General features: G+C 42.9%; 1 long non-coding RNA gene across 1 annotated transcript in view; it reads right to left on the reverse strand.

Moving 5' to 3' along the window:
* Positions 1-429: 429 nt before the first annotated feature.
* LOC309643706 overlaps positions 430-27,528 on the reverse strand; it is a 36,607-nt gene continuing 9,508 nt past the window's right edge. Inside the window, exons 4-5 of the long non-coding RNA XR_014254010.1 lie at positions 6,742-6,930; positions 430-2,661 (exon numbers count right to left, since the gene is read on the reverse strand). This is a non-coding gene — a long non-coding RNA (uncharacterized lncRNA). The remainder of the gene's footprint in view (positions 2,662-6,741; positions 6,931-27,528) is intronic.

The raw sequence follows: 27,528 nt of genomic DNA on the forward strand, positions 1-27,528 counted from the left end.
ACAGATGCCATACAGGGGTTACATCCCCCTTCTTGTCTGTTCCTGTTCACCTTCTGGGGGCTCTGTCCCTCTCACTTCCCTCTTGCCTACCTTCCTACCATTAAAACCTTCTCTCACGCACGTGAAAATGTGAGCCCCAAGCTCATGGTCTTCAGTCTTCCCAGCGGAGAACAGGACTCCGTCGTGAGGGTGAGTGGCCCTGAGGGCGATCAACACAGACACAGATGTTGGTGGTTGCTAATGGGGTAGGGGAAGGTTGCCTTCAGAGAATTCAAGGCTGGTGGCTCTGATCCTGGATCTTTGGAAGCTAAAGGCTCTGCCAGGCGCAGAGCGAGTGGCTCTGAGGTGCCAGGACAAAAGGGTACCTCCACCCCTATACCCGCCCCACTCCCGCCCCCCCCCACCCCCGCCCTTAGCTCTCCCTGGTGCAGCTGCTTCTGTGAGCGCTACTCGTGGTTACACCCTTGCTGAAGCTGGCCTCCCCCATCTGTTAGGCTGCAGGCTTCATTCCTTGACCTTCATTCATTCATTCTGCCCCCCCAGCCTGAGGGCAGATAAAGCAGGTAAAGCTCAGGTGTTGCCATGACACTGGCCACAGAGATGTCATGGTCTCAGGGTGAAGTCCAGGCCCAGGTAGTTCCTCACAGGCCCATTGACCCCACCCCTGATCCACCCCCGGTCCTCTGAGTCTGAATCTCTGGGGTGGGACCCACAATGTGTTTTAAGATGCCCCCCACGGAAGTCTGAGGCACACAGAATGAGAACCATTCTCCTGTGGCTTCTTCTGATTCTCTCTCCTGGGAGGAACCAGGTCCACTTCCCTCACAAGACTAAGAGGTTTTCCTGGGTGACTGTGGTTTGTCACTTTAAACAGGGTGGCCAACCCCTGTTAGCCTATGCCCAGTTCTTTCTTGGGGCATGAACCAAACTTTTCTATACTTTGTTATGAGAAGCCAGGTGTCCACGACAGATAAGAGGGAAGTATTGCCCCTCTCAGGGGTACTGTTGTTTCATGAGGCCAAGAAAACTAACAGTGGAGTCATAGGCTTTTGGTAGGGGAAGGATTTGGGGGAGACAGCACGGTTTTCCGAGCTCTCTGGAAACTGTCATGTTGAGAGGGTCCCCTTGTTGCAGGACCAGGCTTCATAATCTTTCATGTGTACCGTTTTGTGTCACTCATGCTGAAGTCAGACTTCTGGTAACCAAGACCTTCTAGAGTTCAGACAGGGCTGGAGTGGGAGCCAGGGGCCAGATCATGAAGGGCCTGGAAAACCATTTCTAAAAGTTGGTCTTTTTCCTCAGAATGATGGAGGAGCTTTCAGGCATGCTCCGATTTGAATATGGGGGACAGCTCTGGCTTCCTTGCAAAGAATGGATTGGAGTGGGGCAGGGTGTGGTCAGAAAGAGTGAATGCTCAGAAGCCAGTTAGGGACAGAGGTGAGGAAGAAGGGCAGCTCGAATCAGGGCATTGGCTGCGGTGATGGAGAGAAGCAGACAGATTATAAAGATAATGTATATGGAGGAGAGGAGGAAAAAGAGGAACACACTTACACACCACTTACTCTGTGTGAGGCACTTGATGTTTAAAGCTTACAGTGACAGCCTTATGTGGTCTGTACTATTATAATCCTCCTCTTATAGATACGGAAACTGAGGCACAAAGAAGCTGAATAACATGCCCAGATAGCTTCTGATTGCATGAAGGTACTAGAGAGAGAGAGGGCAGGAGGAAAGAGTAAAGAATGGCATTTTGCTTTCTGCCATGAACACTGGTGGATATTGGTGCCATTTCTTGAAACGGGGAACCTGGGAGGAGAAGCAAGTTTTTTGGGGGGAAGATTATGAGCTCTCCCTTGGACTAGGAGAGATGGTTGGCAATAATAATAAATTTGGAGAAATGGAGCTCTCCAGCCATATAAGCTGCTATCGTGCAACTTAAACATTTTCATCAGAAAGGGTTATGATGAAAAAATATTCAGGTGTGTTGGGAGGGGGTGAGTTTCAGTGATGTGGATTAATTTTAGGGCTTTTGGGTTAAGCCTATGTTTGGGATTGTGATCCCTGAGTCATGAAAGGTAAAACCTTTGGTTTTTTCATTAGTAGCCTCTACCTCCGAGCATTGAATTCTCTTGTTTTTCATGTAAAGCTGCTTCTTTGGAAAAGGATTCATCATCCAAGAGACGAGAATGAATCAAGTAAATATGTGTTTAGAGGGTTTCTAAAAATCTATAGTTTAACCCGAGAGACCAGAAAGGTTTCTGTCTCCTAGGTAAACAGCAGTTAAATGGTATATTAAAATGTATATTATGTACGCAATTGGTCCATGGAGTAATTATGTATTTTAGGAATATTTCAAAACATGTGTTCCGCCTCTCTCAGCACTGTTTCAATCCATCAAGTAACTGTATACTTAGAACATGTGTTCTGCATAGTAAGAGTCGTTTTATAAACCTCTCGTTAACGGGAACCAAATGAAAAGGCATCAGCTGCAGCCCATTTTTCAGAAGTGTTTATGCCAACCAAATGTAGACAAAGGAAAACAAAACCATAGAGGCAACTTGCGCACCGCGGACCCTCCGTCACTGACTGCAGAAACTCAAGGTGATCCTGGGCCACGGAGAGCAGAGGCTGGGGCTCATCGGGACACCTTCTGGAGTGAGGCTAGATCGATAAATAAAAGAGGGGGAAGGGTTATAGCCCAGGCACAGGTTTTCTTCCCAAGGGGAAACTTCACACTCCCCTGAAGAGAATGAAAAGCAGGTGTTCTCTTGGCTGGTTGGCAACGGAGAAGCAGTGGGCCAAGGTCCAGCTCTGTCGGGCATGCTGTGTTTGCCAAAGGGCTGGAGCAGAGGCCAGGTGAGCTGGGCACCTGGGGTAGGTGGAGATGGGGGTCACAACAGGAGAAGGAGTGGCGGGATCCCCCTCTGAAACCTGTGGCCTGGGGCTAGTGGGTCACCCACACCAGCCGCGGCCTCTACTGCGCTCTTTTGGCCTCACCATCGCCCTTAAGGACGCAGCAACACGCAGAGCACTTTCTTTTTCTGGTATTTCAGTCTCTGCTGAGTATTTGTAAAGCGCTGTTTGCATGTTAACTCTTTCCAGCTGTAAGGGAGCAAGGATGTACTGAACATGCCTTTTTCCTAGTCTGAGAGTCTCTCTAAGCCCTTAACCATTAAACAGAAGGCACCAGGGCTTCTAAACTCAATGGACTTGGTGGAAAAGTGAAGCTAGGAACTTTCTGAGCCAAGGTGGCATCAACTATAACTTAAAGGCCAAAAGAGCTATTAATATTACACAGGAGGGGAAAGGAGCTTAGGAACTTGGGATCCCACTTGGAAGGACTAGTGGGGGTGAACATAAAGCAACTCACTGAAGACTAAGTACATCAGGCAAAGAAGAGAGAGATGCAAACAGAAAGGGGCGGGGGGGGGGGGAGCCAAACAGAAGTAATAATTGGAGGGAAATTTTGAAGTGCAAAAGGAAGAAAAGGAAAAGGAAAATGTTCAGAGGAAAAGTCAGGCCATGTCAAAATATGCGATTTCATGGGATTGATCAAAGATTTGTTTGTTTTTTTTAAGTTCACCAGTGGTAGAGACAACACATTTTTCTCCATATAAAAAGGGGAGAAAAAGAAGAGAAGGTGGCAGCACCCCTCTTGTTTTAATTGTGATATTATAACAGCTCACAGCAGTGGCTATTATCTGGGAACTGGGGAATTCTTTTGACATTATTTTTGGACCCAGTCCTAATCAGTTTTAAAGTATGACACAGATACATTCTTCTAATGTTTAATGTCTAAAGTCATTGATGCTGCTGGATGAGGAAGGAAATGAGCTGCGTGAAATGCCTGAGTGGGTCTTGGCAAGGTCTTGCTCGAAGCCTTAAGAAATAACTGTGTCCTCAGAACCTGCGGCAGGTAAGGCTGCCAAGTGGCCTTGGGCTTTGTAATGAGTCACATATTCATTACCATCAACATTGTCACGGCACTGGATGGTGGGGAGTACTGACCCCATTTCATCATCTAATAGCCCTCATTTACTGGGCACGTGCTAGGTACAAGCGTTGCCACGGATGTGTCACATTCATCGTGCCCGATCCTTACGGCATCTCAACAAGGTAGACTTTATCTGCTTCACTTCACAAAGTGGGAAATCTAGTATGATCTTGACCCCATAAATGACTACTCTTCAGTACTGCCTGTGTAGCTACCCAGGAGTGGTGTCTTTGCTGAACCGCGTTTTATGTGCTCATTCTTCACAGGACCCCAGCTTGTCATCCATCCAGACTGTATTTCTGGCAGGGTGTAAGCAGGTCAGCAAGTTGGTGGTGAATAGGAGATAAAAGGAGCCCTAGGGGGTCAAGTCTAGGACAACTCACTCCCCAGGGTCCGCTTGGTCATCTGCCACATGCCCAAAACCTGATAGGTGCTACATGGGTCATGAGAGAGTCCTTACATCCAAGGAGCTTATGGCCTTGTCCAAGGAGCTTATGTCCAAGGAGCTTATGACTCAAGTCATGAAAATCCAGTCAGTCAATCCACCACTGTTTATTGAGCATTTGTTCAGCTCTGTGCTGGATAAGGCCTGTTCTTAGCCCTGGGATAGAGCAGTGAGCAAAACAGACAAAAATCCCTGCCCTCATGGAGTTTACAGTCTAACAGGGCCAACAGAAAAATAACTGAAATACATAGCATGTTAGACAGCATGAGGGAAAAGAACAATGTAAAGGGGGAAGGAGCCTCGGAATTGATGGAGGGTTTTGCACTTTTAAACAGTGTGGCCTGGAAAGGCCTCAGTGAAGAGGTGTCAATTGGGTAAAGACCCAAAGGAAGCAAGGGCACTAGCTGGGGGAAGGGTTCCAGGCGGAGGGAATGGAGCGTGCAAAGGAACTGGGATGGGAGCGTGCGACATGCAGCTGGAGCACAGGATGCAAGGGAGAGGGCAGTGGGAACTGGGTTCCAGTAGGAAAGGAGGCAAGGGGTGGGGCTGGAGCAAGTAGGACCTTATAGACCATTGTGAGAACTATGGTAAGGATCACCAGGAAAGAATTGGAAGGTTTTGAAGGGAAGCAGAAAATAATTCTAATTTTTTAATCAACTCACTGGCCACTGTGTTGAAAACAGCCTGTATAGTTCTTAGGAGAGCAAGGACTAATGCCAAAAGACCAGTAAGGAGGCTCTAGAGGTTTCCAGATTTCCAGTCCTCCTTCCCCTCTTCCCCACCATCTAACCCATTGCTCAAGCTTCATGATTCTACCTCCATTCCCTTTTTGCCATTCTCTCTGCTACTGACTTCTTGCAGAACCTCATCGTCTTTCGGTGGGAATGTTGTCAAGCACCTTGGAAGAGTCTCCTTGTCCCTCACCTCTCACTCCCCAAGCCTTCCTCCACATCGCTGCCAGTGGAAGTGCCTCAAAACACAGGTCCGATACTGTCACTCTTCTAGACAGCTTTAATGTGCCAGATGCTGGGGAGATTGAAAAATGATAAAGAGGTGACCTTTGCCCTTGAGGAACTCACAGTCCAGTGAGAGACACACAACAGCAGCGACCTGCAGCACCAGGTGATGTGCGCCACCCCAGAGCGGGGCACCAACCTCTGCTAATCGCAAGGGGAGTGTAGAAGGAGCCCTTTAGCGATGCCAAGGAGGGAAACAGAAAGACATTACACCATGCCTGGGCCTTAACAGATGAGAAGCAATTCTCTGGAAAAGAAAAGAGCATTTGAGGCTGGGAGAACCACCTGGGTCCATTTATTTCAGTCCAGGAAGATGGGCTGACCCTCCTGGCACACTAGAGGGGACTCCATCTCTCAGCAGCAGACTCACATTAGCCCAACTCACAATGACTGATGTAAACATTTCAATTTGAATTTTTAAAAAACAGATGATTTTTAGAGCAGCAAAACTGAGTAGAAGGTACAGAGTGTCCTCATATATCCTCTGTGTCCATTCGCAGCAAAACTGAGTAGAAGCAAAACTGAGTAGAAGGTACAGAGTGTCCCCATATATCCTCTGTGTCCATATACATGCTGCCTCCCTTATATCAAAATCCTGCACCAGAGTGATACATTTGTCACAATCTATGAACCCATATTGACTGACACATCATAATCACTCAAAGTAGTCCATAGTTTACCTTAGGGTTCACTCTTGGTGTTGTACATTCTATAGGTTTTGACAAATATGTCATGACATGTATCGTACAGAGTATCATATAATATCATATAGTATAGTATCATACGGAGTAGTTTCACTGCCCTAAAAATCCTCTGTGTTGCACCTATTCATCCCTCCCTCCCACAATCCCTGGCAACCACTGATGTTTTTATTGTCTCCATAGTTTTGCTTTTACTAGAATGTGATAGAGTTGAAATCACACACTGTGTAGCTTTTTCAGGTTGGCTTCTTTCATTTAGTAATATGCTTTTAAGGTTCCTCCATGTCTTTCCATGGCTTGAATGCTCATATCTTTTTAGCACCAGATAATATTCCTTATCTGGATGTAACACAGTTTTTTTTTAATCCATTCACCTACTAAAGGATATCTTGGTTGCTTCCAAGTTTAGGCAATTATGAATAAAGTTGCTGTAAACATTCCTGTGCAAGTTTTTGTGTGGACATAAGTTTTCAGTTCATTTGGGCAAATATCAACATTGCTGGATCATATGGTAAGAATAGTCTTAGCTTCATAAGAAACTGCCAAACTGTGTTCCAAAACAGCCATACTATTTTGCATTCTCACCAGAAATGAATGAGAGTTCCTGTTGCTCCACACCCTCACCACCATTTGGTGTTGTTCAACTTGAATTTGAAACAAGAAATCTGGGGAATTTCCTGGTGGTCCAGTGGTTAGGACTCGGCGCTCTCACTTCGGGAGTCCAGGTTCAATCCCTGGTCGGGGGACTAAGGTCCTGCAAGTCGCGAGGCATGGCTAAAAAAAAAAAAAAAGAAGAAAGAAATAAATAAGAACTCTGAATCCCTCACAAGCTGACCGTAGTCTCACGTTTGCTGATTGGATTTCTCTCCCTACGTGCAAACTTGCTTAGGAAACCACATGAAAACCAGCAGGTTGCTTGGCAAACAGGAAGGCTGAGCAAGAGGAATTACCTGGATACTCTTAAAGGCTGGTATCAGTCCTGGTGGCCTGTGTCCTCAAATCAACTCTTTGGCTTTGTGAGCTGGAAAAGAGATGTTATTTTTCTCATTTCTAAGCTTCTTATTGGTTCATCAATTCTCACACTGATTGTGACTTTCTATACAAAATATAATCAGACCGGGGGCCATTCCTTCTCTTTCAGGCAAAGATGTTTAACCATTTTTGTGCCATGGACCTCCTTGACTATCTAGTAAAGCCTACAGGACCCCTTTCCTGGATCCCTTTTTGGAATAATGTTTTTAAATGCATAAAATAAAATGAATGGGATTATGAAAGAAACAAAATACACATAGCAACATATAAATTGTGATATAGTAATGTACACTTCTTCATTACAATATTAATTAACATGATCTAATGGTGAGTTTAATAGCTACAGTAATTTTGAAAAGATAATAAGTGTTTAAGGTACTCCAAGACATAAGCAACAGCTTTTATATGATTTGAAAATATCTGAGATTTTTACTGCTGACAAAGTCATAGGTACTGCTGATATTACTGTATTTGTTGTTTGCATTCAAAATGGAATGGAATGCTAAATTTCAATTATACGTTAGGAAAAAGAGATATGTTAAATTTTTCCCATTCGTGTTCATTGAGCCCCTGACTTTTACCCTCAGCCCTCCAGATTCAGAACCCCTGCTTTAAGCATATCTTTGCCTGCATCTGTTGTATGTGGTTTTACCATTTAATTTTCTCCTGTTTCCAAGTTCTTATTTGCACAGGAGCTTCTCTTCCAGGAAGCCTTCTCAGACTCATCTGAGCAGGTCCCTTCCCTGTGATTCCTTCCCAAGCACCATGAACTTCTTTTTTCTGATTCTCCCCACAGTTATAATATAGCATTTATTTGTATGTTTTTCCTTTTAAAAAAATATTAAATGTAACTTTTTTCATGATAATATAAATAATATGTGTTCATTGCAACAATTTTGAACATTACATAAAAGGACAAGGGAGACAAAAAAAATCACCCAAACCCCAGCTCTCTGAGATAGCCGCTGTTCATATTAGATCAGAATAAACTTGCCTTTATTTCTCCATGTGATGTCTTGATACCTGTTGATCTCCCCTGCTAGACTGTAGCCCTACAGGGGCAAGAAACTTGTTGGTATTAAAGGAAAAATAAAATCTAAGGGCCCAGAGGTTGAGCATTGAATGGATTTTTTTTTTTTTTTTCTTCTCTGCCAAGAGTCTGATCCATCACAAAATCTGGACTATGGGGGATGAGGATGGGGGAGGGAAAGTGAAGTAAGTCTTTTATTTTTATTTATTTGTTTATTTATTTTACAAGAGTCTTTTTAAAAATTAATTAATTATATATATATTTTTTATTGCTTATTTTTGGCTGCCTTGGGTCTTCGTTGCTGCACACGGGCTTTCTCTAGTTGCAGAGAGCAGGGGCTACTCTTCGTTGCGATGCGTGGGCTTCTCATTGCAGTGGCTTCTCTTGTTGCAGAGCACGGGCTCTAGGTGCACAGGCTTCAGTAGTTGTGGCTCGCAAGCTCTAGAGCGCAGGCTCAGTAGTTGTGGCCCACGGGCTTAGTTGCTCCGCGGCATGTGGGATCTTCCCGGACCAGGGCTCGAACCCATGTCCCCTGCATTGGCAGGTGGATTCTTAACCACCGCGCCACCAGGGAAGTCCTGAAGTAAGTCTTTTAAAAGCAAAAATCCGCTCTTCATCTCTGTCCCATATTAGCTATTAAATTAGTGCTGGGTTTTTCAGTTGGGCAAATACTGGGCTCTGCAGGGTGCCCACTCTGGGCTCCAGGTGTCCAGCTGCCTTCTCTGGTACTCAGGTCTGACCCCTGTCAGCAGGCTGGGTGGCTGGTTCAGTCTTCATCACTGATGTCTGCTCTCCCACAGTGCCTGGCACGTAGGAGATGCTCAGTAAATACCTGCTGAATTTTTATCCCCTTTATTCCCTACATGTTCCACTTGGTGGTACTCATTGAAAGCCCCTCCTTTATCTCTTTGACATTGCCCACTCCTCGTTATCTCAAGTAACTGACTTTCCCTCTTTTATCTCTGAGATACTTTGAGCGCTCCTCATTAAGTTTTTCTATACCATTGAATCAGTGGTGATTCCATACCATCCTTCATTCATTTGAAATCTACGAAGCGGTTACTTCATACAGGGCAACAGGCAGAGCTTCTCTCCCTGGTAACTAAGGAGGCTGTTTGCTGGCTGATAAGAGCTGAAGAGGGAAATAAAAATTAGAAGTTCTTATTGTCCTCAGGCCTTCCCAGATCACTCTCTCTAAAAAGCGTCTCTTCTCCCAAACACACCATGCTCTATTTCAGCCCCTTGTGAGCTTTCTTCATAACACATCTGCACTTGTCAGTATTTTCTATTTACTTGGCTTTTGTCCTTCTCCCCAACTAGAATAACAACTCACTGAGAGCAGAGACAGTGTGCCTGCTGTCATATCTCCACCTCCCAGGACACAATACATGGCATATCACAGGTGCCCAGTAAACATTTATTGATGGAACTTAAAATGAATGAATGATTAAGTAATTTCTCAGGCAGAGTCCTCATTCTCATCATAGGCTAGGAGGCTTCCCTGCTGGGTCTGGGAACTCGTGTGCATGTCCATCCTCATTGCAGAAAACCGATCTGCACTAATGTCTGCCTAACCCCTTCCACTTTCCCCGCTCCTCTTCATCACGGGTGTTCTAATAATTCAGTGTCGTTTTTGTGCTCATGACGTAGTTTCAATGCCTGAATATTTGGTTGTGCACTTGAAGAAATTAAAAGATTCAAAACAAGGCTAAAGAAGTGAACAGTGATAACAAAACAGTGTCTCACAGTAATTACAAAATTATCTACTGTTCCCATGGTGGTTATCAGCACTTTACTTCCCTGACCATACATCTACATACATCTATCCATATTCTAGCATTAGATGTAACTTCTTTAGTATTTAAGGTATTTCCAGCAAGTGGTGCAGACACAAGTTGTGTCCACACCAAGTTGCAATACTCATTGACTGACACTGTTGTGGTGATTGTATGTTACATTGTAGCAAAAATACATTCTGTTCATGATTCTGAACTCGCCCACCTGTGCAGGGTTTGCAGCTCACCACTTGCACATCATGGTGCCGGTCTATTGACTACCAGTCTTCTGATGCTTGGCTTGACTCAAATGCAAGAGAGCCACTGTTGACACATATGGGTTCCTCTATTAAATATGTACCTATAAAGTGAGGGCATGTAACCCTCGGTACGTGTGGGCAGTGGTTGCACATCCCCTATTGAGTGTATTTCTAACTGTTAGGTGGAGCCGGGTATTTCTTTCCAACTGTGTCAGTAGCAAAGGGTGGATAAAGGGAACTAAGAGTAAGCCAAATTCGCCCCGGTCAAAGCAGGAACTGTACAAAGAACAGGCACGACGGATCTGCCACACACAATAATCAGAGTGAAAGGAGATTAAAAGCCAAGATCAGCCAAGTGTCCAGGAGAGCTCCCTGCAGACTCTACCCACCCACTGTCTCCTAGGAAATCGACCCTTGATGGCCTTCAATTTTAATGAGGTGGTACCAAGACATAAGGAAAGAAATAGTCAACTGAGGCAGGATATTCTGTGGTCAAGATGTGGTGGAGATGAGGGCAGAGCAAAGAGGTGTTTGAGCAGGAGTCTAACATTGGACAGAACAAAGGACACAGAAGACGATGACAGGGTTGTGGTGCGTATGGGTTAGACGGCCCACCGCATGGCTGAGGTCAGCTGACTCCGGTTAGGAGTACCCTGAGAGGAAGGATTGCACAAGGGTTATTAAGTGGCAATAAAACAGAAGTTTTTATATTCGTGGCTCTGACCTTTCACTAGGGGTGATCTTAATCTTTATTTATTTATTTGGCTGCGCCGGATCTTAGTTGTGGCACGCGGGACTCTCCTTGTGGCGTGCGGGATATTTAGTTGCGGCATGCAGGATCTATTTCCCTGACCAGGGATCGAACCCCAGGCCCCCTGCATTGGGAGTGCGGAGTTTTAACTGCTGGACCACCAGGGAAGTCCCTCATTAGGGGTGATCTTGATAGTTGGGTTCCTGCTGGGCTCCAGATGATGATCTTGAGAGTCAGAGCCAGTCATTAGGCACCACTGATATTCCAGGTCTATCCCACATCACCAATGTTTTGTTATTCAAGTGTATTAATATCTCAGTAGTGGCTTAAACAAGCTCCAGCTTCCCCTACCCCTTCTTACTTCTTCTCACTTACCTATGATTTTACATCTTATAAGGTCTTCAACTAAAAAAGGGTGACCTAAAAGAGTCTGTGAAACCCAAAACAGTTTTACTTTTATACATGTAAGCGCTGGTTTAAGATTTTTTTCTGGGGAGATTAAAATGACAGTAATAGCATAAAATGAGATCTCATAATTTTCTGTAGGGTTGGATTTCAATTAATACTATCTCTGAAAGCACCATCGCTCATACCATTAGTTATCAAGAATTAACTCTAGTAGAATGAGAAGAATAAAACACAGTTACAGATATAAATATAGACACATATGCCTGCCTTTCAAATTTAATATTGAGGAGAGGTCATTAAAAGTAAATAGAAAGAGTTATTGTTACCAGATATTCCTGAGTTATTTTACCATGGGAAAAATTGCGAAGTTTTATATATTGAAATTCATAAATGCTAAGAAACCAAAAAAATTTTGTTGAAAGCTAAATATAAGTTATTTTTAATAATACACAGATAGAAGGATGGATTAGAGTAGAAATCAGAAGTGGAGAATTAGATAGCTATAGCTGTTTAAACCAAAAGAAAGAAAAGACTTCACTCACTCATTGCTAACTAGGTAGTGTAGGGAAACTAAGGAATTCAGAGTAGGGACACTGTCATGGAGTCTTTCTAAATTCTTGGTCTTCGTCACGCCAAAGTTATTAATTTCCCTCTCGTGTTCTACTGGGCATAGGAAAAAAGTGGATTCAATTTCAAAACCAAGTCACCACATCAACAGTTTTGAAACCAAGTTTTATAATTTAATGGCTGATTTCCTCACAGTTCACCAAAACACCAGCTTTTGACCTATTTGTTTCTTTCATTTAGGTATAATAAAAGGCTATAAAGAGTCTTGAACCTATTCTACACTTGTGAGTTAAATGAAGTTTCTTCTTTTTTTTTAATCTTTGATTATTCCATACACCTAAACAAGGTTATGAGACATAGCCCAATTTGAACACCATTCATTTATTTTTTTTGTATAAAAGCATAGACATTTAGAGCTAAAGGGATCTTAGAAATAAACTAGTCTGTATCAGTCAGGGGTATGGGGTTTGCAACTGACAGAAAACAAACTTGAACCAGCTTATGCAAAAAGGAAATTTGATTGGAATCAACCTTAGTGTTTCATTTAACTGCAGGCCAGGCAGTATACATGGGTCTCAAAGACACCTGATCCAAATGCCACCAGAATGATCTCTTACCTCTGCTTTTCACTGCATGTTAGCTCTTAAACTTCACGTGGCAGAACCAGGACTGTCAAGTGGTCCTGAGCCCCATTCTACACACTTTACGCAGAGATGTTGACTATTTTCCCAGTTCCAGTTCAACAACAAAAACAAAAATCTCAAGCAAGCTTTCTGATTGGTCCAGGTTTGGTCAGGTGCTGACTCCTGAACTAATCAACTATGGCCAGGGAGGTGGAGTCCTATTAGAAAATGGAGGTCCAATACTTGGGGTGTGGTAGAGAAACAGTTCCCAGAAGAAGAGAGGGACATGATGGGCAGACCTCCCTCCCCCCCAAAAAAAAATCCACTCTGACTCATTTTACAGATGTGGAAATTTAGGCTCAGAGAAATTAAGTGACTTACTCAAAGTTACAACTTGTACTTAAACTTGGCTCATCTGGCAGCCAGTCAAACTCTTGCCTCATTCCCCCACACTGCTGCTCGTTCTGTGGAAGCTTCATTTGCTCTTTCAGCAGGAAGGGTGTGGGCTGGGGGTGAAGGGGGGTGGAATTAAGGGTCTTATATTATGCTTAAGCTTCTTTCCAGTCTTTTGCTAAAGTTCTAACTTCACAAGTCTTTCTGTTGTCTGGTTTTGCTTTATTTTCTTAGCTGGGGAATGTACACCTGAAGCGGGAATCCCCCTGTCGCCGTCCGCCTCCGTCAGTCTCAGGGGGCTCATCCTATGTCAAGTTGAAGTTGAACAGTTATCACAATAACAGCTTACACCAGCGAGAGGACTTACAGTATGCCACGGACTGTGCTTTTGATCCATTCTCTCATTTAAGCCTCGTAACAGCCCTATGAGAGAAGCACTAGTACCATCATCATCCCATTCTGCAGATAAGAAAACTGAGGCAGAGAAGGGTTAATTGACTTGTCTAAAGTCATAGAGCTGGGAAAGGATGGAGGTAGGATTTAAACCTAGGCAGTTTGACTCCAGAGCCATTGCTAGACAAACATCTCCAGCCTGTGCTGCCCTCGTGAAGCCCTGAGCGTGTCTGGTACTCCTCAGATGCCTGCTGACCTAGAGTTGGCTCATCTCTGGGGCTGTTGTCAACCTGTTTAGGCTTTGGAGCTAGACTAGGGTTTGAGTCCTGGTCTACTGCTCACTAGCCTTGTGACTTTGGGCAAATAAGCTCTTAGCTAGTACTCTGTGCCTTGGTTTTCGTATGTGTAAAGGGAGGGTGGTAATATCTGTCCCAAAGTCTTGTGAAGATTAAATGAGATACAGTGTTAGAGCTGATAGCAGAGTGCCTAGCATAAAGTAAATTTCAATAAGGTCAATTTAGTTTTGAGTCTTAATCCTGGTGGCTGGGCCTGACCTTTGGGCTCCCAAATCCTCACAATTTTTTGAAGGGTATGAGGGTGGCTTATGTGAATAGGTTTGTTCAAGAAGCTTGCTCTTGATCCACTTTCAACCTGCACCCTGGCTGGAGGAAAGTGGGTTTGGTAAGTCAGAAAGGCAGGCGGAAGTGGTGGCAGGAGGGAGGAGACCCCTGCCCTCCACAGATGGTGCTGAAAAAGACAAAGCTGCCAGTTACCCTCTACTCCCTTCTCATCAGTCAGGGGACTCTTTTTCTCCTTTGGATGTTGTTGGGTGTTGTTTCGTTTTGTTTTCCCTTTGTCATGGCAGCACCAAGTTTATTTCTGACATTATCTGATTTGTCCTATGTTCAGCCCCCTCCCAACCTGAGGGTCAGCCCTGGCAGAACAAAATGCCTCCTGGATCTGTGTAATGATTGCCCAACTCCAACCTCACCTCCAGCCACTCACATCCGTTCTCACCTCCAAATATTTTAGCCACAAAAGGTATGCTTTTTGTTAAAACTTTAACCAATCTTTTGCCTGGCTTTTTTTCAGGTCCCGAGTCTAGGAGCTGTTTCTGATTAGTGTGGTTGATAAAGGGTTGTACTTTGTACTCCAGACCAGACTCAGAGGAAAGAGGCAAGTGGTCAGCCATTCCACAGATGGGAAAAAGTGCAAAAAGACGACCAGGGAGATGACACTTAATGGGTGAGTGAAAGATGCCAGTGTCCTGACTTTCAAATACGGTATGATCAAAGTTTTGCTTTAAAATAAGTGTGTGTATGTGTGTTTGTGTAGAATCCATATTCAGAGACCTAATTTGAAAATTAAAAAGATACTATTTTTTCCTGCTTTCCCTGCATGCCTTTTTATTGTAAGTTAGCAGCCCAGCACCCAAGACATTACAGAGGTTTGTGATTTCTTCAGCTAAGATGGCTTGACCTATATATAAGAAAAATCCCAGCTACTCCAGACTCACTGAAAGTGGAACTGCAACACATTTCCCTGAGATGAAACGCCGTGGAATCCTCTTGGTTTTTTTCCAGGAAACTCTGACTCCTTAATGGGACAGAACTTAAGGTAATGGGAATCAAAAAATCATGCAAATGTAGTTACCTGTGAAAGAAAAACAAAGAAAGAAGTGAAGGGAGCAGATTATGAGAAAGATTGAAATAAAATCAACACGTAAGAAAGGGCAGGGGAACCCAGCAGAGGCACCAATCAGAAGGGAGAGGGAACTGCAGGACACGCACACGCGAGCACACACACACAAACACACACACTTTCAAGAAAAGGTACAAAGGGAACAAAACTGTATGTTGTGGAAGAGAGGGAGGGAGGGAGAGAAGAAAAAAAAGAAAGATCGAGAGGGAGAGAGGCAGATTGAAATCTCAAGGTCTAGACCAGGTCAAGCTGGAAGAACAGGCAGAGTAAGACCAGAGACTGGGTGGGGAATCCCAGAACGATCTGTTTACAAAAAGATAGGCCTATGGAAATTCCACAAGTGACTTTTGAGATTCAAATCCGAAATAGAGAAGGACCCAAATCACACGCTGTCTGTGTGTATTTTAACCGCCTGATGAGGTACCATCTAGACTAGCGGAAATTCTCCCCGGCCTTGAACAGACGCTTTCAGATTTTAGATTTCAACAGACCTAAATATCCTCCACGTGGCCTCCGACAGTGCCCGGGTGGGCCGGCCAGCAGCCGCGGTCCTAACCCTCAGGGAGACCCGCGGGAGCGCGCGGCGCGCGGGGGCCGCCCCCTCGGAACTCCCCTCGCATTGTCTGTGCGCCCTGGAGTCTCCGCTTCCCAGGCGCGCTCCAGGTTATTGTTCTCCCTTCGCCCGCAGGGAGTAGGGTGGGAAGAGGGCGGCGGCGGCGCGCGGCTGCCACCCGGGCAGGGGCGCCTCGGTCCTGGGATACCCGGGGTTGGGTCCGATGCCACCTGAGGCTGGGGGGATGCGGGGGCCGCCGAACACCTCCCTGGACCCCTTCCCCTTCCCTTCCCGCAGGTCCCCAGATCCTGGGCGCGAGCCGGGCGCGGGCCGGCCGGGCCAGGAGCAGGAAGCCGGGCGGGCGTCCGGTGCCGCGCTGTGGCTCCCGCGGCCGCCCGGACTCTCGCAGCTCGAGGGAGGGACGCTATGACGCACCCTCTCGGTATTAGAACACTTCACCTTCTATTTATAGACACTCCTCCGACCGCAGACCTAGCTCGCCCTCGCTCTTCTTCCCTCCTTCGTGAAGGAAGGGAGGAAAAATCCTACCTAGAATGGAAGCTTCTAATAGGCAGTGTTAAGGAAGAATTCTATTTTGCACATTCCTTTATAATTCCAACTATTAATTGCAGATCTAGGGAGCTCTCTTTGGCACAGGGAATTCCCCGATTTTCTGACGCTTTAACACCTACACGACCTTATTTTACATGTCTCCTAAACATGTCAAATAAATTCGTCTCTTGTGAATTCATGAAATATATTCGCCAAGAATTTGCTCAAACTGGGTAAGACGCAAACCCACTGAATTCAGAGAAAGGATGTTTCTAGCTGACTTTCTGTATTTGCTAAAAACCAGCAATTCTAACCATAAGATTTATTTGGGAGGGGAAGCATATAGAGGGAAAACATTGCAGATTTCAAACAAAAGCAAAGTTTGTCTTAGGGTTGTGTTTTTTTTTTTTTTAATTGGGGTTTTTGGATGCTTTTAGATGTACACCACCCATGTAAGTATAGGTGATTAAAAATAATTCTTACCTAGTCATAGTAACATTTGCAGTAATTAAAACAGGGGATTTTTTTAAACTGTAATTTATTTCTCATAATTTGGTTGTTTGTGCTGCAGTCAACACTAAAAAAGAAGACTGATCACTATCTTTCATCTTGGTTTCTATTCAGTTTCACTTTCTAAACTCCAGAGTAGACCAAAGAAATACTGCCCTTTACATTTATTAACAAAAAAGATATATGTATGTAGATATAGGCATTTTTAATATGCCTTTTTAAGAGACTTCTTTTTAGAGCAACAAAATTGAGAGGGATGTACGGAGATTTCCCATATAACCTCTGCCCCTACATGAGCAGAGCCTCCCCCGTTATCAACATCACTCACCAGAGTGGTACATTTTTTTACCAAGGGTGAGTCTACATTGACGAATCATAGTCACCCAAAGTCCACAGCTTACCTTAAGGTTCATTCTTGGCATTGTACATTCTATGGGTTTGGACAACTGTATAACAACATACATTCATCTTTATAATATCATACAAAGTCTTTTCTTTTCTTTTTTTTTTTTTTCAGTGTTAACTCATTTGAGCCTCAGCTCTTTTTTTTTTTTTAATTATTAGCACCTTTAATTATTATTTATTTATTTATTTATTTATTTTTGACTGTGTTGGGTCTTCGTTTCTGTGTGAGGGCTTCCTCTAGTTGCGACAAGCGGGGGCCGCTCTTCATCGCGGTGCGCGGGCCTCTCACTATCGTGGCCTCTCTTGTTGCGGAGCACAGGCTCCAGACGCACAGGCTCAGTAGTTGTGGCTCACGGGCCCAGTTGCTCCGCGGCATGTGGGATCCTCCCAGACCAGGGCCCGAACCCGTGTCCCCTGCATTAGCAGGCAGATTCTCAACCACTGCGCCACCAGGGAAGCCCCCATACAAAGTCTTTTCAATGCTCTAAAAAACCTCTAAGCTCTGTAGAGGCCCATTTTTAAAAGCCTAACTAAACCACAGTTTGGTTACCATGCAGGCAATTCTAAGAACGCAGAATATCCAATGTGCCATTCTTGCTAACACCTAGTGTATAAAGTGAGGGGTATCTGTAAAAACAATATAGTTGGCCCTTGAACAAAGCGAGGGGGTCGGAACACTGACCCTCCCACCCTCTGTGCAGTCAAAAATCCGAGTATAATTTAGAGTGGGCCTTTCATATCCCTATGGGGTTCCTCTGTATCCAAGTTTCTGTATCCGTGGATTCAACCAACCACAATCCTGTAGTGCTATTGGAAGAAATCCTCCTATAAGCACACCCACACAATTCACACCTGTGTTGTTCAAGGGTCAACTGTATTAAACATGATTTTGCTGTGGAAAAATCATGCCCTATTACTGCAGAAGCATTTAATAAAGTTTAAGAATGACCACAGTAGCAATTGTTACAGTGCATTATAAAATACCCATTTGATAGTAGGTCCCCCTGTGAAAGACAATTTGGCAATAGCCATCACATTTTTAAATGTAAATACCCTTGAGGGCTTCCCTGGTGGCACAGTGGTTAAGAATCCACCTGCCAATGCAGGGGACACTTGTTCAAGCCCTGGTCCGGGAAGATCCCACATGCCGCGGAGCAACTAAGCCCATGCACCACAACTACTGAGCCTGTGCTCTAGAGCCCGTGAGCCACAACTACTGAAGCCGGCGCGCCTAGAGCCCGTGGTCCGCAACAAGAGAAGCCACTGCAATGAGAAGCCCATGCACCGCAACAAAGAGTAGCCCCCGCTCACCGCAACTAGAGAAAGCCTGCGCACAGCAATGAAGACCCAACTCAGCCAAAAATAAAATAAATAAAATAAATAAAATTTTAAAAATGCTTTAAATGTATATACCCTTGGTTCCAGCAATTCCACTCTTGCGAGTATATGCTACAGACGCAGTACACACTTGTGAAGTCATTGGTTGTTGCAGTGTTTGTACTAACAAAAGGTTAGAAACAATATAAATGTCCTACAATTATGGTACTATATCCATATACATCCATATTACGTAGCCTTGAAGAAGATTAAAGCAACCTCTTTTTGTACTGATAGTGAAGTATCTTTAAGATACACTGTTAAGTGAAAAAAGAAAGATGCAGAAACAGTGTAAAATACTATCAGTTACATTACAAAAATAAATGTAATGCATATATTAACTTTTATATATATCAAATGTATATTTATATGGAAATATTTATGAAACTGGTAGCAATGTTTGCCTCCTGGGAGGTAACTGGGAGGCTAGGATGGGAGAGAAACTTATTTTCTATTATCTATCTTTTTGTATCTTTGAATTTTGTTCCATGAGCATGCATCGTCTATTATCAAATGTTAGCCTAAAAATACCTTTAAATTCCTTTCTAAATTTACCCACATATGATAGATCTCTCTTTAATTTGTAGACGTTCCATATTTGGGATTATTATCATTTTAGAGAAGTTTACTCTGATTAAACAAAACAAAACTAAACTAAACTAAAGTAAGCTAAGCTTTTATCCTCAGCACCCTTTTATCCTAGCCCTACCTGATCTGTGAATCATCATAGAAATGCTTTGCCCAGAGGCTGCTAGAACTCTATTACCAGCATTTTTAAAAAAGGTGCTCAGTTGTTGATATATTTTTTCTCTATTCTTGCGGCATGTTATGAATGGGAGTAATGGCAGAGTTAAAGGTCTATTGAGTATCTACTATAAAATCATTACTTAAAGAGATTTATAACTCATCCATTTTGTTTTGCACCAGACTGTCACTTAAAACAAGGGCCTGTTTATCAGAATTCATATTTCCTACAATGACTTTCTATACTAGAGATGAAGTGGTTAGATTTCAAACTATTCCAGTGGGGTAATGTGCACAGGGTGCTTCTGCCTCTGTTAAAAAAGTGAAAACACAGAGGCTCGGGGTCGGTGAGGGGTGTGCACTACAAGATTATACCAGAAGTGAGCCAAATTGTTTATCTTTTCAATTCCATTTTAGGTATTTCTTTTTCTACCTCTTTCCAGCTTTATTGAGATGTAATTGACATATAACATTGTGTAAGTTTAAGGTGTACAAAGTGTTGACTTGATACCCTTACACATTGCGAAATAATGTTGTAGGTATCTTTTATATAAGTTCAGGTGAGTTTGTGCTGTTACTCTTCAGTGTAACAACAGGAATGGGTACAGGATTGACTTTGCCAGGGTGGATTCCTTCAGAGGCCCCAGCACCAGTGCCTTGTGATGAAGGTGAAGATGAAGACACAGAGGAGCCGGAGGAGGGGTATCAAACAGAAATATTGCTCGTTTACATGCATATGAGCTAATGTACGTAGAGCACTTTGCCAGAGACTGGCAGAGAAAAGGAGATCAAAATAGAATTATTATTGGAATGAGGAGAGGTTTACAATAGTCTCTTGGGTCACAAGCTGTGTTTGGGGTTGTAGGATAGGGCTGCCCATATGCCACTTTCTTAAGAACTGCCAAGTCCCTGTGCAATGCTTCCCACCTTCAGGTACCACCAAAGTGAACCACCTTCATGATTTGTACTATCTCTAGGCACCAGTTACACTATCATATGTAGGGAGTTTTTAAACCATTAATTCAAGTTAACTTGGCTCTCTGCTTTAGCTAAGCTTTGCTCAAAGCAATAATCATTGCTTTTAGGTGTCAGTGACATATGTAATATGCATATACTATTAGAATAAAATATATTATGTATATAATATTAGAATAAAAAATGCTTGTCTGTGAACCTGCTGAAAGTACCTCGTGTAGCATGTCAACCCGATCACCATGTAACTGTTTGTCTTCCCATAACCTGAAGTGGACCCTGTGAGACCCTTGGCAGCTACTACACCCCTTCAGCATCCTAGATTTGGTTTGGGGTGGCTGCTGCAGAAGCTGGAAGAGCATGATAATCACCTGCTACTCATCCTGCAAGGCAGATGCTTTCAGAGCAGAAAGCTTTTCCAGCCCCTGGCCATGCATGATTAGACCTGCATGTATTCACGTGTCTGTGTATCCATATTCTGGTGGATGCTTGCATTGCTGCTGGTCTCAGCTCAGAAATGACACTTTCCAATAAATATACTCCAGCCAGCTGTTTAAGAACAAGATTACCTTATGTGGGTAGTGAAGAAGACAAAAAGGGTGGGAGTGTTTTGGCAGAAGAGCCCCGGTTTGTGTAACCTGTCCGGCGAAGCCTCATTATACGGAAGAGTGAGGTTGTGGAAAACCTTATCTTTTGGAATTGGCCTAAGATATATTGGCCTAGACTATATCATGCATAGACTTCATTTTTATTGCACTTCGATTTACTGCACTTCACAGGTATTGTGTTTTTTACAAATTGAAGGTTTGTGGCAACCCTACATCAAACAAGTCTATTGGTGTCACTTTCCCAACAGCATTTACTCACTTCATGTCTTTGTGTCACATTTTGGTAATTCTTGAAATATTTCGAATTTTTTCCTTGTTATTATATTTGTTATGGTGATCTGTGATCAGTGATCTTTGATGTTACTATTGTTTTGGGGCACCACAAGCCACACCCATATGAGACAGCAAACTTAATTGATAACTGTTGTGGTGTTCTGACTGCTTCAACAACAATGTTGAAATTAGACCAGTTAATAACCTTACAATGGTCTCTAAGTGTTCAAGTAAAAGGAAGAGTCACATGTCTCTCACTTTAAATCAAAAGCTAGAAACGATTAAGCTTAGTGAGGAAGGCGTGTCAAAAGTTGAGGAGACAGGCTGAAAGCTAAGCCAAGTTGTGAATGCAAAGGAAAAGTTCTGGAAGGAAATTAAAAGTGAACACACAATGATAAGAAAACAAAACAGCCTTATTGCTGATATGGAGAAAGTTTTAGTGGTCTGGATAGAAGAGCAAACCAGCCACAGCATGCCCTTAAACCAAAGTCTAATCCAAAGCAAGACCTTAATGTTCTTCAATTCTATGAAGGGTGAGAGGAGCGAGGAAGCTGCAGAAGAAAAGTCTGAAGCTATTAGAGGTTGGTTCATGAGGTTTAAGGAAAGAAGCCATCTCCAGAACATAAAAGTACAGGGTGAAGCAGCAAGTGCTGATGTAGAAGCTGCAGCAAGTTATCCAGAAGATCCAGCTAAGATAATTAATGAAGGTGGCTACACTAAACAACAGATTTTCAATGTGGAAGAAACAGCCTTCTATTGGAAGATGTCATTTAGAACTTTCATAGTTAGAGAGGAGAAGTCGATGCCTGGTTTCAAAACTTCAAAGGACAAGCTGACTCTCTTGTTAAAGGCTAATGCAGCTGGTGACTTGAAGTCAAAGCCAGTGCTAATTTACCATTCCAAAAATCCTAGAGCCCTTATGAATTATTCTAAACCTACTCTGGCTGTGCTCTATAAATGGAACAACAAAGCCTGGTTGACAGCACATCTGTTTACTACATGGTTTTCTGAACATTTTAAGCCTACTGTTTAGACCTAGTGTTAAAAAAGAAAGATTCCTTTCAGCTCCTTGACAATGCACCTGGTCACCCAAGAGCTCTGATGGAGAGGTACAATGAGATTAATGTTTTCATGCCTGCTAACACAACATCCATTCTGCAGCCCATGGATCAAGGAATAATTTCTACTTTCAAGTCTTATTATTGAAGAACTATATTTCATAAGGCTATACCTGCCATAGATAGTGATTCCTCTAATGGATCTGGGCAAAGTCAATTGAAAACCTTCCAGAAAGGATTGACCATTCTAGATACCATTAAGAACATTTGTGATTCATGGGAAGAGGTCAAAATATCAATATTAACAGGAGTTTGGAAGAAGTTGATTCCAACCCTCATGGATGACTTTGAGGGTTCAAGACTTCAGTGGAGGAAGTAACTGCAGACGTGGTAGAAATAGCAAGAGAACTAGAATTAGAAGTGCTGCCTGAAGAGGTGAGTGAATTGCTGCAATCTCATGATAAAACTTTAACAGATGAGAAGTTGCTTTTTATGGATAAGCAAAGAAAGTGGTTTCTTGAGGTGGAATCTACTCCTGGTGAAGATGCTGTGAAGATTGTTGAAATGACAAGAAAGGATTTAGAACATTACATAAACTTAGTTGATAAAGCAGCGGCATGGTTTGAGAGGACTGAGTCCAATTTTGAACGAAGTTCTACTCCGGGTAAAATACTATCAAACAGAATTGCATGCTACAGAGAAATTGTTCATGAAAGGAAGAATCAATCTATGGGCCAAACTTCATTGTTGTCTCATTTTAATAAACTGCCACATCCACCCCAGCCTTCAGCATCCACCACCCTGGTCAGTCAGCAGCATCAGCATCGAGGTGAGACCCTCCACCAGCAAAGAGATTATGACTCTCTAAAGAAGCAGAAGATGTTTAACATTTTTTTTAGCAATAAAGTATTTTTTTAAACTTTTAATTTTATATTGGAGTATAGTTGATTAACAATGTTGTGTTAGTTTCAGGTGTACAGCAAAGTGATTCAGTTACACATATACATGTATCTATTCTTTTTCAAATTATTTTCACACTTAGTCTGTCACATAATATTGTGCAGAGTTCCCTGTGCTATACTGTAGGTCCTTGTTGGTTATCCATTTTAAATATAGCAGTGTGTACATGTCAATCCCAAACTGCCTAATAAAGTATTTTTAAATTAAGGTATGTACGTTGTTTTTTAGACATTATGTTATTGCACACTTAATAGACTACAGTGGAGTGTAAACATAACTTTTACACGCACTGAGAAACCAAAAAATTTGTGACTTGCTTTATTGCAATATTTGCTTTACTGTAGTGGTCTGGAACCAAACCAGCAGTGTCTCTGAGGTGTGCCTGTATAAGATGAAAGGGTACTGTTCAAAAAATAATTGGCCGCTCACGTGTCTACCACCCAGCCTAAGAAATGGACAATTACCAGCCCCTTAAGAAGCCCCTGTGTGCCCATTTCTGAACACATCTGCCTCACTGGCTTCTCTCGGGAACTACCTTTCTGAATTTTGTTTTGCTTTATAGTTGTAATGGTTATGTATGTGTTCCTGAATAACACAGTATTTAGTTGTATCTGCCTTTTGAACTAGAAATAGATGGAATCTTTGAGGACTTGCTTTTTTCGCTCCACATTCTATTTTTGAGCCTCATCCAGTCCCTTCCCTTCTCTCCTCTTTGCAGGCCTTCAGCCCAGATCCCCTCTGGGATTCTTGCATTTATCTTCTGACCAGGCTCTCTGTTGACAGACTCTTCCCTCCAGAATTCACTGTGCAAACCACCACCAAATCCTCACCTTAAAATGAGAAGTTATATTTAAAACTTTTCTAGCAGCGTATTCAGTGGCATGAGAAATGTTTACCTTTACAAATTTTGTATAAATATATATTACAAATCACACAAAATTTTAACAGTCGCTCTCTCTGGACGGTAGGATTATAGATAGCTTAATTTTTTTCTGTTTCCCAAGTTTTCATTGGAAGCCTTGGACGCAAGGTTCAGGTTTTCCCTGCTTTTATCTTCCCAGTTCCCAGTGGTTTCTGAGGTCTGACCTGGTGAAGAGGTGGGTGTGTAGGGCAAAAGAGCAGAACACGGAGCCCCCTTTCTCAGTGACACGTTTGTAGTCAAAGCCACAGGCTTTCTTTCCCACCCCCAGTCCAGAGCATCATTATCTCATCTGAGGCAGGGCAGCCGGGCCCTTCAACCATTCTTGCAAACAGGGCCAGCATCATGGATGTGCCACCTCTGCAGTCACACAGGGGCCCACACTCAGAAGGGCTTTCTGCTGCTATGCTATCTCAAAAGTCTTGATTTTATTTTTGAATCTATGTTTTGTATGTGAAATCCGATGGAACAGTGGAGTATAGCAGAGGGCATATGCATGCATTGCACGTCTGCTGTTCTTGCTGCCCCATGAGCACAGAATTCCGGTTGTCCCACATGATTTCAAGTTCAGCAAGATGTAAGTGTATTTCATCTTTGATTGAGTAAGTTGGGGCGCTGACAGCCCTGAGAGGTCATGCTTTGCATTCAAACCAGGACTTGTTTTGAAGGTAGAAAAAGGGCAATGGTATTCTAAAGACATGAACAACCAAGGAATCTTATCGTAGCCTTTGTTTCTTTTGATACTCTCTGTATTAGCCAACCACATATCCTGAAAATGAAGACATAGGAGGAAAGGGAAATATTAGGGCACCCCATAGTTCCTTTTCCTTTCAGTCCTTCCTTATTCAACGTAAGTTGAAGGTAGAGGGTTGGTGGAATGAGCACATATCAAGAAGTGAAATAAAAACAAGTGAATTAGTTTGTGCAGCGTTTCCACTGTTCTGGTAAGAACGAAATACATAAGCACCTACAAGCTACGAAATATGAATTAGATCTTTTTAGTGATTCTGCTTATAAGTTAAATGCTCTTATAGTTGAATTTAAAACTGATATTTCACAATATAAAAATAAATGATAAAATTCAAGCTAATATTTTCAATTATTGCTTATTTAGAATAACATTAAATAACAATAAAAAAAAAATGGCAAGGAAAGTTGAGAGAGAGACTGTGGGAAAACCTTTAACAGCACTTTTTTTGGGCCCCCAAAATTGTAGTTCCAAATCTATGGTTTATGTCGCCTTGCAGCTCATGAAAATCCAGGGTTTTTCTTTAAAACTCTTGTCTCTGCTGTGGCTACTTAAAGGCCATTTCGAGACCTGGAAGTCAAGAGAAGACTCTTTTCTCTAAATCTCTGCTGTGCAATATCCATACCCTGAGGGAACAGGCTGGGGTAGAGAAAATGTAGGAAAACCACACTGTTAATATCTCAGAATACTGTCCCCCCATATTAAAAACAAAAAACAGAACAACACCTAGCAACCATAAATTCGTTGAAGGCAAGGACCTTCTTTCTCTTGTGCTTAACCATAGAGCTTTCCTTTAATAGGGACTTAGTAGTTGTCCTTTTCCTCAATAAATGTTTGCTCATTTAAATGTAAAATGCTCTTTCATCATGCAGTTCTCAAACACCTTCAAAGCCTCCCTATTGCCTTAACCTACAAATTGAAACTCCTAACCAGGCGTTTCAGGTTCTATAATCTGGGTTCAATCTACTTTTCCAAATTCATCTCCGAAGACTCCCTAGAACTCTGTCAGTAATGGTTGCACAAATACGGAATGACTGGATTACACAGCTCCTAGGAGTTATAGAAACTACAGATGGATAAATCATTAGCCCTTTTACGGTTAGGTTTAGGTAATACATACGAGCTAACATTAATGTCCCAATATTGGCAGCCAGTGATGAGTGTTATACAGACCCTAAATGGGAGTCATTAAGATATTCCATCCCGAGAAGAGTCATCTCCTCAGGATCACATCCTGGCTTCTGCAGAAATCAGGGACCCAAAGCTAGCTGGGTCCCTTCTAGCTAGGTTAGAAGCCTGCAGCTGTTGTTTAGTCCACCGGGAAGGGTGTGGGCCGCTGGGTCTCACGTGCTGCCCTGTGGAGCTCCCTACCTGGGCTCAGGCAAGTTCCTGGACTTTAAGGGCCATGAAATCATAGCCATTACTAAGTGTCAGAATTTCACATGCTCGTAATGAGCCACTAAGGAAAGCTTTGGGCAGAGACAAGCTTTTAAGGCAGTGTAACCCAAGCAGGGGCTATTCTCAGTGTACCTTGGTGGGAATCAATTGTGTTTCCAACATGCCTGCGTGGGGGAGATTCGTAACCTGACAGGGCTGGGAGAAACTTGAAGAGCCATTGCATCCATGGCCTTGTCTTTAGTTTAGAAAACTCCTAAATCTTTTTAAAAAATTACCTATCTATGCCCAAACCTGGTAACTCCTTCACTTGTTTGTCAACCCTGATTTCAGAGAGCTATTTCTGATATCTAACCTAAATCTCCACAGCTAATTATCTTTTTCCATCTCCTCCCTCTCAGTCATCTTTAAAAGGCCTTTAAAAAAAAAAAAAAGGCCTTTGTGTCTACTGCTTATTGACACAAAGCTAATATTACAGTTACTGTTACTGTTTCATCCTTACCGTTGTTACTAGCATTGACAGCACACTAGGAGGTACAGAAAAAATACATATGCAAACACATGTCTAGATCAGTCTTGAAATAAAGCTTTTTAAAATCTAGTAATGTTTGGGTGTTCCTGACTTGGAAATGGGGAAGTAGGCAGATGTGAGTAGCAGAGTGGCAAGGGTGTATTCTATATCTCTGACTGTGGCCACTCCTCAGGAGCCATCACTTACCTCCCACCCAGCCTGGCAAGGAAATTTAGAACCAGATAAATGTATATTAAACACATATAGGGGAGCAGGGAGGCGATTGGGGATGGCATGGTGGTAGAAACCGTGGGGGCCTGCAGAAGGAGTCCACTCCGGGGCATGGGCGGAAGGCCTACATGAAAACTGCCACAACTTCATGTGAAAACTAGGAGGAAATATTTGAGTTGAAAGTGAGTCATAACAGCACCTTCCTTATCCTTCCCTCAGAGTGCCCAGCTAAGAGCAGAAATGAAAAACATTGATGCATCTTCTAGTGAAAGACATCCCAAGGCCTGGGGCTTACACCATCTTGTTGTTTCTTACTGTTTTTTACTTATAAAACATTTTAAAGAATTATCCATGTTGCAAGATGGACACTTAGTGCATTACTTCCAATAGTTGCATGTTATTCCATGATATCTGCTACATTTTATTTAACCTTCCGTAATGCACAGGTGATATATACTGTCTGCCAACAATATGCTGCTACTTCAAGTGCTGCTGTGATGATTGTCCTCGATTGTGCCCTTTTACGGACTTGTGCAAGAGTTTCTTAGAGGTATGTATTCCCAGGAGTGGAACTGCTGGGCCACAGGAAAACACATACTACATTTTATTACATATTTCCAGAT

Source organism: Balaenoptera physalus, assembly GCF_965194825.1.
Source record: "Balaenoptera physalus genome assembly, chromosome: 15".
Taxonomy (NCBI): Eukaryota; Metazoa; Chordata; class Mammalia; order Artiodactyla; family Balaenopteridae; genus Balaenoptera; species Balaenoptera physalus.